Genomic DNA, 14487 nt, shown 5'->3' on the forward strand with positions numbered 1-14487 from the left:
TAAATTTGTTGTCTAATACCAATGTCAGCTGACATTTAATACTGATGTCAGCTGGCGTTGATATTTGGTCGGTTTTAGGCTGTGGCAACTAAAATCAAACATCATTTTAACGTTATGATATGACATGCATACATCCTCAAAGTCTAACATTAGTAGACGTTTATTTTTGGTTGGTTTTATGTTGTGTAATCACCTAACTAAAATTCAATGTCACTTTAATGTCATGTGACGTCCATACAATGTTAAAATCTAACATCAGCAGATGTTAATCTTTGATTGATATAGGTTTTGGCATTAACTAACCAAAATCCAACATTTCAACATGACCTCAAACTGACGTTGGGCTCTGACGTCAACCTGATTTTCATATACAACCAAAATTCGAAGTTAGTTCAACATCAATTTTACATCTGTGTGGCATCTGGTGCCTGCTGGGACAGTTCACCCCAAAATGAAAATTTACTCATCATTTACTCACCCTAAAGTAATTCTAAAGCTTTATGGCTTTTTTTTTTTCAGTTAAAGTGAAGATATTTTGAAGAATATTAGGCCCAATCCCAATTCTACACCTTAGCCCTTACCCCTACCCCCCATTTGCAGGTTCACATGAAGGGGTGGGGGTGTCCCAGTTCTCTTTAGCTTGAAGGCATAGGGCTAAGGGGAAGGGCTATATATTCCTTGAAACTGATATTTTTCAGGACCACACTCGAAACCAAGGGGTATGAAAATGTCCCAGAATACACCATCTGCAACAGCAGCATGTTCATGTACACAGAAGATACAGAAGATGCACAAATTAGTAATTTTTGTAATTTTTACGAATTTTTACAATAAACAAACATATGTTTTAATACATTCATAACTGCGTTTGTGTTTTACCGTCATGCTTTAAAAAAAAAAAACGCTAAATTAACTAATCCCTAATAATAATTCCTGTATAGTAGTCCCACAATATTCTTTCACATCTGACACACGATGACACACGAACACCCTGTCAGAAAAATCTAGCGGCTGGGAATGAGCTTTTAACAGTGTCTGCTATAATGTTAATGTTGTTTCCGTTTGTTTACATAGATAAATATGGCCACAGGGTAAATGCACAGTACAGTTATGATCTTATTGCCACATTATATCATTATAACATGATATCGCTGCGTTCAGTGATTTCCTAAAGATAAATACCATAAAATAACGCAACTGAAATAACTACAGCAGTCGCGATCATCAATCTCATATGAAGTAAGAGATCGTGATGACGTGTGCAGGTGTTGTAGTGCTGTCCCATTTCTTAGGGGTAAAATTTGAAGCCCTTCCTCTTCACATTCTGTTTCAAGGGCCAAGGGAAGGGAAAGGGGTAGGGGTACAAAAATAGAATTGGGATTGGGCCTTAGAAATCGTTAGCCACTGACTTCAATACTAGGAACAAAAATGCAATGGAAGTCAATTCCAAAACTGAGTATATGGATTTAATTTTCGACTTTTCCAAAAACAAAAACCTGAAAATGCTCAGTGGCTTTTTTTCACTTTAACTGTTATGATTATATGATTTAATAAACAATTGTGTAAAAGTTGTAAATAGATGATTATTATTATTATTATTATTATTTAATGAGTATTTTGCTGATAATATAATTTTTTCTTTCCTTTTTTTTCTTTTTTATATTTAATATTTTGTGGGAATTATTCAATTAAATTTTCCTTTGCTATGCTTATAATTTTGAAAGGACGTTAAATGTATTAATTTATAAAAATAGAAGCCTTTTTACTAATGGTCTCAAACATGTGGAGCCCACTGTACTTTTCTGTGTGTGCATGCCAAAGCAGCCTGCATGCAGATCAACAAAATCAAGTGCAAATCAACTCACATTTTCTCTCTTTCTCTTTACACCTGTAGTAAATATAAAGCTAGAAGACAACGGAGAAGAGCATCAGCTAAAAAGGAACAAAGAGGATCAAGGAAGAAGAGTGTCAATGAAAAAAAAAACATACAAAAAGAAGTTAAGAGGAAATCCTTACACCGAGGCTGTCAGGAGAAGGCATTATATATCTCTGTTGGGACGCGAGACTGACGCAGCCAAGCTGTGGATGAAAAAGAAGGGGTTTAGCTTTCACCTGGGACAGCCTTTCGGGGTGGAGGAGGAGGAGAGGAGAGGTCATCATAAAACTTTTTATTTTTCTAAACTTTTTTAAGTTTATGGTTTCCAAAAAGATGAAAAAGATGAGTGTATATATCTATATAGCGATATATATGTATGTATAAATATGTTACAAAAAAAAGAAGCTAAGAAAAAAAATAGTACACAACTAGCAACAGAGTGATGAGTTAGCGCTGTAGGAGGGGGTGGGGGTGGGGGGTGTACAAATGTTGATCCTTCACACCCCCCACCCCCCTCCCACCGAAAACCTCCTTGTCCGGCCTGCGCCAGGAGGGTCAAGGAGGGCCGACACGATTCCATGTGGCCCCTCTTCATCCAAAGCCTTTGAATATATGGCACAGCTGGGTCTTCCATCAGTAGGTTTCGTCATGTGTTGAGCCCGGAGGGAAACAAACGGCCTTTACTCTCTAACATCAGAGGCAGTGATCCTTCTAGATGCCAGACGAACTTGCATGGGACTCCAAATTTTCCACTTACAGGTTGATATTCAGGTGTCGCATGGAACGGGACAAGAGAAGACACTGTAAATAAAGCGGTCAACATCAGTTCTGAAGCGCTGTCATCCCGCTGTTGTTTGTAGCACAATACGAATCGGCCCGCTGGCAGGTTTTACTGGGATGTGTGCGTGTGCTTGTGTGTGTGCGCGAAAGAGGGGAGGGGGGAGGGGGATGTAGTGTCGTGTTGGGTCGCAGCGGCCCCGGAGCCCAGGGCTACCAAAAAGCATTTCATTGTAGTGTTGTGGAGGTGGCCGTGCTGTGTAGTAAACACTTTTGTATGTGGTGTCATGAGGCTACAAATTAAGAAAATTGGAGCTGTCTTCTCGGTATTGTCACGGGAGTTTCACAATCCATCTTGAAAATGGGTTCCTGCCCGCTGCAAGGTGGAAAACGACGTGCCAGTTTAGTCATAGGGTGTGCAAGCAAAGTTTTATTAAAAATCGATTACCTTTATACTTCTAATGAGCTCCATTTCAGTGACACATCCTTATATATTTAAACGTTGTACTAATTACATGCTGCTCAGCGTGGTCAAACGTCGATTGTAGCCATTTACTAATGTTGTATTATTGTATTACCAGTATGAAAAACATTTATATATGGATATATCTATTTGTGACCCTTCAAGAGGATTGTACCTTTTTTGGTTTGGTTTGGTTTGGTTTGGTTTCCTTTTGTTTTGTTGATCGATGGTGGTCCAGGTTTATTTTTGACGGCGATTTATGCAAGTACTGAGAGATCTGTGTGGCGTTGTTTCTGTTCGTCTGTATATTTGGTTCAGCTACTGAATGTAATTCAACTTTTTATGTACATGTCTTTGTTTTTTAAGCAGTACTTTGTAAATGTGTGGACATGCTAAAGCGAGTCTTCGTTTCTGAAGCCCGACGGAGATACGGTCCAGCTGACAAATCTCTTTTCTAACAGGAGCACTCCAGCTGGCCCATGGACATTATCATGACCCTGCAACGGACAATAGTAGAAAGACATGAAACGATTGGATGAGACGGAGCAGAATGATGCTCTTTGGTTTTTATCGACAACCACTTTCTTTTTTTCTTTATGCAAGCGGTGAACAGTCGAGCCACATTCAAAGCCTCCTGTCACTCTATAATCAATGTTGAAAACGGCAGTATGTTATCCTGCACTGTACAAAAAAAAAGAAAAAAGGAAAAAAAATGTTGTTGGGTTACCTAAAAATGTGTTTGATTTAGTAACATCTGGTTTTATTCAGGTCAGCATTTTCATATTCAACTGGACTGAATCCGCCTGGCTGCGTTAAGCTGAAAACAACCAATCGGATCGGGTAGAACTACATCTTTAAAATAACAACTGCACGTTTTCACGCTTTTTACAGTGTGTGTGTGTGTGTTTCGGCTCAGTGAGAAGGGATGTGGTACATTTAACAGATAGCCCACCTCTACAGAGCATTCCCAAGCTTTGCAAAATCATGCGCTTCCTCGGACTCAGGTGTTACATGACAGAACTGATGCGTTCCCTTCCATAGGTAATGATGTTACAACTCCTTCCTTGCTGCATTCTTCCTCTCAGAACTTTCTTTTCTACAAAGCTGGTGACTCCTATCTCAGCGACTGTACAACTTTGTTACCCGAAGGATCATCAGATGCGAACGTTCGGCGAAGACGTGTTGTTTCAGGGACTCTAAAATCCGAGTGGCGGAAGAGACTGTGACTGAACAACCTAACAAAAAGATGTCAATTCAACAGAGATCCGATAGGCCTCTGGGTTTATTCCTTTGCTTTAGTCCGTACGAGACATTACTTGTTTACATGTCCTGGTTTTTCCACCCTGCTGTGAGGTATATGTCAGCTTTTGCACTGTATTCTTTGGCTTGTTGTCTTCCCTCTACTCTCTGTTTTCCTCTCAAGCAGCCCATTGACCTGAGCACCAAAGTCATTCGCCGTCTTCCTCGACCCAAAGCAGAGAACCAATGCAAACTGTAGTCTGCTTATAGTCTATTGTCAGAACTACGATGAAACTCAAGCGCATGTATCTGCCACTTGTTCCATCATCCGAACCGTCCTTCAGATCTACACTGGTCGTCTGCTCTGTCAGGGCAGGTGGAAGACCAGCTATGCAGCTCACCTCTGTCTGCACAGTTCTCTTGAACATCATTCAAACAGTCAAGCCAATGGAAACGACAAATTTATCTTGGCAATTGCTTTTCCCAACACGAAAAGGACATAAAAAAAAGAAGAAAAAAAACGAACTCCTGCCAACCTGATTTTCCTCATCGTCATTGCCAGATCCCCGAAGCACAAGAGTTTGAATGGAAGTCAAGTTAGTTGTCTCAGTGATAGTTACCTTCCATGTAGTGTGTATGCGTGCGCGTGTGTACGTGTGTGCTTCCAGCCCCTTTGTTTTCTACTGAAAATATACAAAAAGCTACTTCCTGTCATCTCAATATAAAATGTATTATATTAAAGGTTCTCTTCATGTGCAACATGAGCTCTATGCTACAACAAATCTATCATTTGGGGTTTTCTTTTGTTGTTTTCATTTTTCTTTTATTGTTTTCAAATTTTGAAGTTGTTCCAAATACATAAGCGTGAAGAAAAAAAATAACCACTAAAGAAAAAAAAAAAGAAACCAGTATAAAGTATTCTATTTAAAATGAAATGACGAAACTTCTGCTGTCCTGGATCTGTACTCGAAATTTCAGTTTTCTTTCTGTATGCATCCAATGTGCTTCAGACAACCAGTACTGTTTATTAATGAAATCATTATATTATTATGATTATGATTATGATTATTATTATTACTATCATGATTAATATGGTTATAAATAAATATTTCTTTCTTCAATAACAGAGACTCAAATATTTGAGTTTGGCATACTCATGTGGTGTCTCAGTTATGAGGGCATTTTCTCAGTGCGCATGTTCACTGAAAATACACTGTTTTCACACATCCCTCTCATTGGTAAATCAAATATTATACTGTTTCAAATAGGGTGATTATATGGGGACATTACATACAGAGTTTTCATGTAAAATATAAACATTTTTGTGTATGCAAAAGCATATCTATAGCATACAGTATGTGTCTCATCTATAGCAGAAAGTGCTAGAACACTTACCATGTACAGTTGAAATCCGAATTATTAGCCCCCCTTTGAATTTTTTTTCTTTTTTAAATATTTCCCTAATGATGTTTAACAGAGCAAGGAAATTTTTATAGTATGTCTGATAATATTTTTTCTTCTGGAGAAAGTCTTATTTGTTTTATTTCGGCTAGAATAGAAGCAGTTTTTAATAAAAAATTATATATTTTTAGGTCAAAATTATTAGCCCGTTTAAGCTATATTTTTTCGATATTCTACATAACAAATTATTATGTTTAAAAATGTGTTTAAAAAATCTTCTCTCTGTTAAACAGAAATTGGGAAATAAACAAAGAGGGGGCTAATAATTAAGGGGGGTTAATAATTCTGACTTCAACTGTAGGTACATTTGCAACAACAATGTACTTGCATTTTTGAAATATTTCACATTTAGACAAAATAAAACCATCAAAACTTTCAAGCGGTTTCAAGAAAATTAATAAAAATGTCAAGAAAAACTATGAGATTATAACTATCATTTTCCTGTTGTGTGTTTGAATGATTCACATGAATGCATTTTGGAATATATCACTTATTTTAATTCATTAGTTGCCACCTACTGGTTCAACTGTATCTGCAAGACTGGTAGCGTAACATGAAGGGGCTCAACTTGTAGTAAGTTAGAGAGTAACCTGCAGTTATCGAGATCTCATTGAACCATGCCAATGTCACAACGAGATGTTGTTGGCAAGGTGACGGAAATACTTACCAGAGAACATTTTCAGCAAATGTTTTCATGCGTTTTCTCTCAATTTATCCACAACCTATTCATTTGATATAATATTATATTCAGTCATTTAGCAAATCCACCAATGCAACTCGCTGACTTCTTCATTCGTTTTGTCATGACAGTTAGTCTACTTGGCGTTGCACCCTGTGGTTGCAAATAACAGTACAATGTCGAGTTTGTCAAGTATGAAAGCTTCTGCAACTCGCGGCTGTACATTAATTGTGATGGTTGGGTTTAGGTTTGGGCTAGATGTTGACATTAATAACTATGATAGTTGGGTTTAGGTTAGGGGTAGGTGTAGATGTTAATAACTGTGATGGTTGGGGTAGGTGTAGATGTAAATAACTCTGATGGTTGTCTTAAGAATTGGGGTAGGTGTAGACATTAATAACTGTGATGGTTGGCTTAAGGGTTAGGGTAGATGTAGATGTTAATAAACATGATGGTTGGGTTTAGGTTTGGGAAAGTTGTAGACATTAATAACTGTGATGTTGGGTTTAGGTGTGGAGTAGGTGTAGATATTAATAACTGTTGTACAGCGCCATATTGCTGACAACATAGTTTTGACATGTGGGTCTCCATAACTTCAAGTTACGCCTCTAATGTACTACAAGTTACCCTACTCTACTGGTTCAGTTAGGAAACCCGCAGAAATCATTAGCTCAAATACTTGCCTATAGATATACTGTAGTACACAAAAAAACAGTATGAAACAGATTTACAGCATTCAAAGTTGACAAAAAGTACCCAGATGACCTACTTGATAGTGTAGGAATTCTAAAGTGTACACACAGTTGATAAATAGAGTCAATTTCCCTGGTTCAATCTGTATTTTAATGAGTGAATAAGTCAATGGCTTACTCATAAAGATATGTTTCATTGCTAAATGGATCGGGATTAATTAAAACGACATAAGTCATACTTTTGGCAATAACAAAGCAAATTCTTCTTCAAAATAAGTGCCTACTCAAAATAATATGGGATTTTAATGCAGCCATTGATAGATTCTCATTAATAATATGTCAGAAAAACACAAACACAAGACAAAAATCATAAAACCAGAACAAAATGCTGTATAAAAAAGTTCTCTAATGTCCAATCTCTCCTTTTTTCCACACATCTGCTTCTAAAGGTGTTAGTTTCTTAAACGCAGCGAATCAATTATTAAACAATGACTGTCTGGAAATAAATTCCTTCTAAAAAGTTTCCTTTGATCATCTATAAGCACTCCTGCGAAATATTTGACCCGATTCCTTGTTGCAGCACCTCCGTATGTATCACTGCCAGTGTTAAGTTGTAGAATTGAGAGTGAAAGGGATGATGGGAGTTCTAGACCAATTTGTCTTTTGTTCCCCTAGGGCCACAAGACAAAGTGGTCCTGTCCATCTCCACAATGATCATTTACCTACACAAAGCAAACGCACCATCGATCCCCCTTGCACCCTACAAAACAGCACAAAGACGTTCACATACCTACGCTAACGAACAGCTTTCCACCTCCAACATTGATCCCATGGTTCAGTACTTTGTCATTCCCTCATTACACAGGCTATGGAAGGTCTCGTCCAATCAAAGAAGACTTTACTCCTCGTCTGGAGGTCGCCAGAGGTTCCTCTGGTAAAAAAGAAACAAATAAGAAGATTGCTATGTGAAGAGCAGAAATACAAACATCTTTTTTATCTATTCGTCTCTTTTAAATGCCAATATTGTTATTTGTAATCAAATGAAATGAGTATTAGCTGTGTTGAAATGCAAACCTACACAATCCAGTTTAGATAAAACAAGAAAAAAAAGATTCCAATCATACTCGAGCACACACATCTTCACAAGCTCAAGTTTAACACATTAAAACGCTTCAATCATATAACAGCATAAAGACCCAAGGGGGAGTTCAGGCATCTTGATATTTCTCCATCCCATCCAACAAAAAAGCCACTAAAAACAGCTACACATGGATCTAAACCCCCCAGTTTATATATGCATTCATGGTCGCTGTGAGCAGTTGGTTCAGTCTGGTCTTACATTATGATTGAAAAAAGGCTAGACACGCTAGGTTTCAGACACAACCCTAACCCTGCCAGAGGGAGACAAAAGCCGCCGGTTCCGGGATGAAAGCTATTAAGAGTACATGCTAACCTGCCCCACGTGCTCTGCAAGAATTGTGTTAATTACACATGAATATCGCATGTAACAACAGGCTTTATCTTTTCATCTGAGCTAGGCGCAAGAGAGAGCCAAGCGACGGAGGAGGGGGAAAAAATGGCAAAGCATTAATACTAATCACTGGTGCGGTAAATTAATTTTGGATTGCTTCTCTGGGTTCGTACAAAATTGTTTTGTTGAGGGGAAAAAGGAGATTAAAGCTTTAATTATACTTGGTAATTCATTCCACAAAATAAATCCCCCCTTTTTAAAGGGTCTCTTTCGATGCGGTAATGTGGTGTCTGTCACAAGGCAGGGTTATAATGAGACCCAGCAGACGAGGTGTTCACCCATTTCTCATTTTAAATTGAGCAGTAGTATCTTCCAGTGCCCCTCCCTCTCTGACAGACTAGATCAACTCTCAAAAACTCATCCTGACGCCACTGATAAAGGAATCTCCAGTGATAGTCACATGGTTTGAAAAGGATTCAGACAAACCAACTGTAATTCAGGACAACAAATCTCAGTTATATAGAAGTTAGCCAACTAAATTACCATAGGCCAAATAAAATGTAAAAAAATAACATTGTCTTTAATAGACAATGACAGTTGGTTCTGAATACAAAGTCAGGCTCATAGCCGGGGGGGGGGGTGGATCAGAAGACTCAACCCTCAATGTCAAAGGTGTCCTATACATGAGCTCGTTTGTCCTATTTTGACTGCTACACCATCACAAACTGTAAAAATAATCCATTGAAAAATGCTGTAAGACCAAGCTGAATCATCTGTTGACCGTCACATCAGTGTGACTTCAGCTAATCAGTTTTGGCCAAAGCAAACTTCTATTTATAATGAGTTCAACATCCTGCTGTGCAAGAAAACATAATCGGATGTAAGTGAAGTCGTCTTTCACTATTGTATTGTAATTAAATGGAGAAAACATTTATAAGTAACTTTCATTCTAAATCTTGGACCTTATTCTTAAAACAAAAAATTACCAATAAAAAGGTGTCCAAAAGCACCAAAAGTGGCTGATATTAAAATTAATTTGAATACTAATTTGGCTGTTGTTGTTATCCACAAATTTTCAATCAAATGTACTTTAGTAAATGAGTAGTTTAGAGTTGCTTACCTCATTATAACGAGACCATCAGTGGGCTGTGCTTCACCTCGAATGTGCGTAACAACGTAAATAAACAGACGTCACGTTAACGCCAAATTTTGAACTGTTAGCGATTTTTTTAAATAAAGGGGTTACAAAACAAAAACTCTAGAAAGCTTAAAACATAGTCCACGAATCATTTAAACTACTTTTATGTGCGTTTTGGTGCTTGACGGTTAAAATAACACACCATCCATCATCCCTTGCCTCAAGTTTCATATGAAAACGGTTTGGAGCAATATGAGCATGAGTAAATGACAGCAATAGCACATTTGTGTTCTCTTCCTTTATGATTATTGCGACACAAAAATTTACCTAGGAATCAAAATAGTAATCTATTACTATGATCTAATTATCAAAGCTATAGGATCATAATTACTATTAACTATTTGTGTTTTATTTATTTTTTATGATTCAAGCTTATAAAAAAATCTAAAAGTTGGAGATTATTTCTGAATTTATGACGTTTTGGTTATTTCATGATTTTTTTTTTATGATATTATGAGACTTTTGTAGTACCTTTGAACATTTTTGCATTTGTGAATGAGGTGTGCATTTAGGTTTGTTACTAAAAGAAGGGGGGGGAATCATACAGGTTTGTAATATTTACACATTTAGATATTTGGTGAAGTAATCATTTACAATGTCCCTTAAAAATGACCAGAGCTTCTGTCATCGTCACTGTTGAATCTGAGAAGTTCCACATGCCATTTTGATTTCTCACTTTTACCTGGCAGATGGACAAGAACCCAGAAGCAGCAGTCTTAGTAAGGTCTGGCAAACCGCAGAAATAAAGAAATACCAAGGGGAAATAATAGAGATGGAGCGAGTGTATCATGAGGGGAAGTAGACTCTACTCAGAGACACGGCTGAGATTACAGACTCAAATGAGAGTAAATATTTACTAAGGGCTCGACGAGAGCAAGAGGGAGCATTCAGTCATCAAACAAACAAGCACAAACACAGATACACACACACTTTCAGGCTGGCGTTTGCTCCGTTGCTGGAAGATCTCATTAAACGCAGGTCAGCTTTTGTCTGCCCACCTCTGGGCTCAGACTTCACTAATCTGCCATCACAACTGCATTGTCCAGCATTACACACACACACACACAGATTCCCAGACACAAGAGCAAACACGCTTGCTCCCCAGTGTGTGCTCTGTCTACAGGTCTCCAAATCCCGCCGCAAACAAACCACAGCAACACTGCTGATCTACTGCTAGCTTTCAGCACAGAGCAGAGAGAGAGAGAGAAAGAGAGAGACGGCAGAAAAAAAGAGCAACCGAGGGGTAGTATTGCCTGCTTTCATTTCACTTTAGCCCTCATGTGAATTCTCTCCTTTAGATGCATTCAGTCTGCTTAATGAGAAACGGGTTGAACCAAGCAAAAATGTTTCCTCAGACAGTCCCAGTGTATTTCTGCGTAGTGCTGTGTGTACATGTGTATACATTACAAATGCTACAAACAATTGCGTTTCTATGAAGGAAATGTTCACTTAAAAATTTACTTAATCTTGTAATATAGTAAGGTTTTAGTGATTAATTCATGTCTTTGAATGGGATTTAAAATGTTGCATTTACAATAAATTAAACACACTGACAGTAATAGCAATTTAGCCAATTGCCAATAACAAATTGAGGTCATCCTAGATGTGCCACACTGTAAAAAATGCTGGGTTCCACTCAATCGATTTGTGTTGGGACAACATGAAGGAATTAAGTTAACTTAATTTACCAATTTACTTACAAATTTAAGTGGACCCTGCTAAAAAAAACAGCTCAAACCAGCCTAGGTGACCAGCCTAACCAGGCTGGGAGCCCAGCTAAAACCACCTATGTCCAGCTTAAACCAGGCTGATCAAGGTGGTTTTAGCTGGTCATTTTCCAGCCTGACCAGCTAAGACCAGGCTGGAAATGGCCAAAACCCCTCAAAAACCAGGCTGGTCAACCAGCTAAAACCAGCCAACTTAGGCTGGTTTAAGCAGGTTTTTTCAGCTGGGCGATTGAACATAAACAATTAAGTTATCTTAAAAACAACGCAAGAATTGTGTTGTTTTAGCGGTGTCATTTGCTCATTCTGAAAACATAGCCCTATATACATGTCTGGAGATCACGATTTATGTAGTCAGAGAAACGTATGGCTTCATTTCAACTTTAAAATGAACGCTACTGGGTGATATGACGCCTTTCGTTTTCGCGTTTACCAGCTGACAACTTACCTTCATATGGACGGCTTTCCTGGTGCTTTTGAAAACACTTTTGGTTGAGTTTAGGAAACAAGGAGGGTGGGTCAGTCGATTGGTCAGTCAGTCAGTCAACAGCGGCTTCTGGTGGATTTATGTAAGAATAGCAGGCGCAAATGGCACTCTCGAGAGAAATTTGAGATCTCAAAAAGCGTACACAGCTGCCTCTGGTGCATTCGCAAAAACAAAATCTGCAAAAAAACTTACTTCCTCTGACGTATTTGGTGTTCTCCAGAAATGTATATAGCGGTACGTTTTCAGAATGAGACTGGCTTGATCATTTTTAAATGCATTTTAGTTTCTGCATCAAAGTGTTTTATATACATAAAAATAAATCAAACACAAGTATCTGCATTATTTTCATAAGATTTATTTGAAATATTTAAGTCTCAAATGTTCATTGTAATTCAGTGTAACAAAAACTGTAATCATTGACCACAAAATCAGTCAATTTGCATGAGTATATTTAAACAATACATCATATAATGTATACATAAATGATGAAATTTTCTTTTATCAAAAATCTTTAGAATATTAAGTAAAGATCATGTTAAATTTCAATGTCTAGTCAGCGTCTAAGGACAACGTTATTTTGACGTCCAATAACGGCATCAGATGACATTGATTTTAGGTTGTGTTGAAAAGTGACCAAAATCCAAAGTCGAGCCAACATCTTAAACCAATGTCATGTTGATGTCAAATACTGACATTTATTCATCAGGTGTGGCAACCAAAATCCAATGTCTGATAGACTTCATAGTGGTAACGTCCACACATCGTCAAGCTGTAACATCATTAGATGTCAATTTTCAAATAGTTTCAATAATTAATTTATCATAACAATTGTAAGCTTATTTATTCAGCATTTCAAATTATATATAAATCTCAACTTCAGAAAATTTACATATTTTGTGTTCAAGGGGTTAAATGTTAGATACATGTATATTATTATTGTATATCCAATAATAAGGCATTACACAAAATCTTATTATATTATAAATATTAGAAACTCCTTTCTGGGAAATGGGAAAAACCAATTGTACTGTGATCCTTAAAGGGTACATTAATATGTCATCAAATGACTTGTTCTAAATATTCCCGACAATATTTTTTGATATATATATATAAACACTAAAATGATTGACATTTTGGACTGTGACTTCTGTAAACAATGGTGCAAATGTGCTTCAAAAACATTTCATTCAACATAACACTAACTAATGTACGGTTTTCTCACTTTTACACTGTAAAAACTGCTTCATGTTGTCTCAACTCAAATCGATTAAGTTAACCTAATGATTTTTAAAATTTTAAGTTGATTGAACATAAACAATTAAGTTGTCCCAAAAAAAATCTCAAGAATTGTGTTGCTTCCGCTCATTTTAAGTAGATAAGTACAACAACAACAATATTTAGCATCTTTTTTTAATGCCTCAGTTACTATTCATTGTACCTGCATCAAAAAGCACAGCCAGCATATTATTCAGAAAGCCTCCTGTGCAAGCAAAAAAAAGACTTCTAAAGGTTTAGGATGACATGAAGGTGAGTAAACGACGACAGACTTTTCATTTTTGAGTGAACTATCCCTCGAAGCAGTAAGGACTTGTCTTCTTCCTTGTCAGGGCCTGTAAGTATTAGCTGTGTTTACTGGTGTCTGTGAGGAATAGTCCTGTTTCAGGCAGCTCATCTGTCTGAGTCGCACTCAATCTAGCCACAGCTGCTTTATGACACCGCCTATGTAAAATGAAAGCCAGCGATTGTTAGAGCACCAGCCTGGGTTTGTTATGTTATTGTTATTCTCTGTACTGGCCTCTGTCTCTTTCTCTCTCACTTTATACTTCCCTTTTTTATCTCTCGCTCTCTTTTGCTCATCTTCTCAGTCAAAGAACGCTTTGTCTGCATGACTGTAACATCATTACCCAGGCCATGAAGTACCAGTCATGTTTAACAGAATCTGAAGTGAATGATGAAAAGACAATAAGACATTAATTGCACAAATTTAGATGTTCGCAGAATAAAATGGATTGTAAAAGAAGAATAATATGTTATGTAAAATTATCCCTGCACCTTCTCTCTATCTCTTTCTCTCTCCTCCATTCAATTTTTTTTCCAAACGCCTGGAGGTCCATGGAGGGTTTTTCTCATCCTCGCTGCTGTTTAAAGAGATCACATAAAATAGAGGGAGAGACACAGAGGGAGCTGTAATTGTGCTGGAATATTGTAACTATGGTGACGAGCAGCCCAGTGATACCCTTCCTCTAGCTTTATTATGAGAGTTTATCATGACCGGTGTCAAGTTTATATGTTGAAATCACTCAGGACCTCGATGCTTTTTCTGCCTCAAGTCCTCTGGAAGGGTGGAGGGCAGTAGTGTTTGGTGGACTTCTGATCTGAGGAAGCAAATCTCATCATTTTTTTAGGGTATCTTCACACTT

This window comes from Danio aesculapii, chromosome 12, assembly GCF_903798145.1.
Source record: "Danio aesculapii chromosome 12, fDanAes4.1, whole genome shotgun sequence".
NCBI classification, from domain to species: Eukaryota; Metazoa; Chordata; class Actinopteri; order Cypriniformes; family Danionidae; genus Danio; species Danio aesculapii.